Source organism: Cuculus canorus, chromosome 2, assembly GCF_017976375.1.
Source record: "Cuculus canorus isolate bCucCan1 chromosome 2, bCucCan1.pri, whole genome shotgun sequence".
NCBI lineage: Eukaryota > Metazoa > Chordata > Aves > Cuculiformes > Cuculidae > Cuculus > Cuculus canorus.
In genome coordinates, this window is record NC_071402.1 from 98,297,017 (window position 1) to 98,299,731 (window position 2,715).

The window sequence follows — 2,715 nt, forward strand, 5'->3', positions numbered from 1 at the left end:
ATAGAAAACTGCTCCCAAAGGTTGGCACTGCAGGACAGACTGAATGCCTGATGTGCATAAAGCAGAAGCAACAGGCAACTCATTAGTATGCAGAGCTGTAGTAAATAGATGGCAGTTCTATAATGGATCTCCAGTTAACTTTTGTTAGCAATAGTATAAAATCAGACACTAAATCTGTGCTTCATAACTTATCCCTGGTTGCCAGTTCACACCAATGTATTGCTTTCACCTCTGAAGATAGAGATGATATTTGGTTACTGTCTACGCTTCCGGACCATTACAATGATGACTCATAATGCAGCTATATGAGATGCACTACTAGTGCTTACTGGTATACCGGCCCATTGTATGGTACGTGTCAAAATTCAGTATATAGTCAGTGTGAAGTTATGCCATCTTATTTCCAACACTTCCATTGTGTAAGCAGCCAGAATAACAGATGGACAAAGGAAAACAAAAATATCAACTCAGTATCTTTTCCCTTTTTCACTGAAGAGTATGAAATGTCAGCTGTGTGAGACTTGTTGGAAATTCATTAAATGTAAATTTCTAGCAGATATTCTTCAGATGCTTCCCTAGCTTTTGCATTCCAAACATACAGAATCAACATAAGCTGCTGTTAGCTGCCAGCTATGGTGCATGTTCACTTCCTGCTCTCCTAGGGTATTTTCTGTGTTGTCTGGTGTTTTCAAACTTTAAGTATCTCCAACAACCAAGAGTATTAATTAGCCTTGTATATACTGCCACCTGCTGCGATTCAGCCAAACCTGGAGCTGAAATACTCTGTTTATGTAGATATCACCTTTTTATCAAGCCTAAAGGGGGCCAGCATTTGCATTCAGGCGTGCTTACTCTGAAGCGGAAAACCTCTGATGGCTTCAGTCTACACACAAATGTTGTATATAATTACCAAGGAACTTCTTTTTTTAATTACTTCCTTGTGAAACCATTTATCTTTGTGTGAAGTGTGTGTAAGCCACCCTACTGATTCTGCACTTGTCAATCGATTCTGAAAAAACATTCATCTATGCATGCTAACATATGTACACTCAAAGAGACACAAACACAGATTATGTGCTGTGGGAAACGAGGGGACACTGTCTGCCCCCTGGTGACTTCCCTCAAATTCCTTTAATTTAATTTAGGTAGGAATATAATGAAAGATTGGTGAGGAGGAACTATGGACACACCCAAATGACCTCGCAGTTGGGATGTAAAAACCACACATACCACACTAATTGCTGTTTAACCTTGTGTGTTTAACAAGCAGGGCTTTTATGTTTAGCTAACACAGGCCTGTGAAACTTGAGGCCTTGTAACGTGTTAAGACTCCAGCTCTGGTAGGGAGACAGATCAAAAGACTCTGCTCTTCTCTGATAAATAGGGGGTGGGGAAATCAGCAGTTTGCTCTCACACTTTTTAGCAAAGACCGAGCTCTGCAGTTCCTGCATTCCCAGTAACATTCCGTCTGCTTGGATGCTGTTTCGGAATTATCCCACATCGTAAAGTAATGGGAATAAATTTATATTTTTTGTTTTATCTGTGGCTTTCTGATTGTTCATGCGCTTTGCCAGCATTCAGCTCACACAGATTAGCTGACAGCAGAATGTGGCCCCAACACCCTTAACTTCAAAACTCAGACACGTGTTCACAGCAGCATTTAGGTTTGTGCACTCCCACTGGGACAGACATGCTGTACGAATCATTTCATTAGCAGCATAATCACTTCCTCCTTTATTTCCCCACTAAGCAGCAATGGGTGCTGTTAGGTAAATCATGATACTGTGTCCTGCTGCAGGGCCTGGAGCACAGGGTTTGCCTTCATGCCGATTTATGTACTTCAGCAGAACCAACCAAAGAAAGGATGTTCCTGCTTCCTGCTCACAAAAGCTGCAGTTTACAAGTAACATATAATGGTGAAAGTTGGTATTGATACCGAAATGCTGGCAAATAAACTCTCCAAGACTCACTTTGGAGTTTTAGAACACAAGCGCCTTTATCAGGGCTGGGCAACATAAGCAGCGATCTCCATCCAGTGTGTGCCCTGAGACAAAGATGGGGACAGAGTGTATTTCTCACTTACAGGCATGGGATGAATATTTCCAGAAATCTTAGGCATATTCTATTACTTTCCAAAATCTAATTTTAATGTTGTTATAAACTTGACAACAGTCAAAACTCTTGCTCAGTAGGGGCTGGCTCCTGCCCTGCCTGCCCTTGCATTAGAGACACGGAGACACTGCAAATGGAGGGGATTCCAGAAGAAGAGACATTTGTTCAGCAGAGATCTCACTGCCCATGAGATCTTATCATCTGCAGAGAACCAACAGTGTCTGGAGAAACACTGTCTAAAAGAAACCCTGCTGTCACAGGGGCATTCTGCCTAATTCACAAACACTACAATTACTTAGATGAAAGTTTAGTGCAGCTTAAATAAAAATATTCCATGTTTTGTAAGAGTAACTACTTCTTTCATCAGTATGGTACCAACTAAAGTTATAAATAGCAGCCAGCCAGCCTATCTCTCTATTTTAGATGCGCAAACCAGGCAAATAAATAGAATTGCCAGAGCTCTAACGGGTAAAGGGGGGCGCAGGGCAGCCAGCAGTCCCCTCGGCTCCCCCTTCCCGTCACACATCACCCACCGCCAGGCTCCACCCCACCAGGCTCCGCGAGCCCCGGAGCTCCGGGCTGTGCGCATGCGCGGCAGCCCCT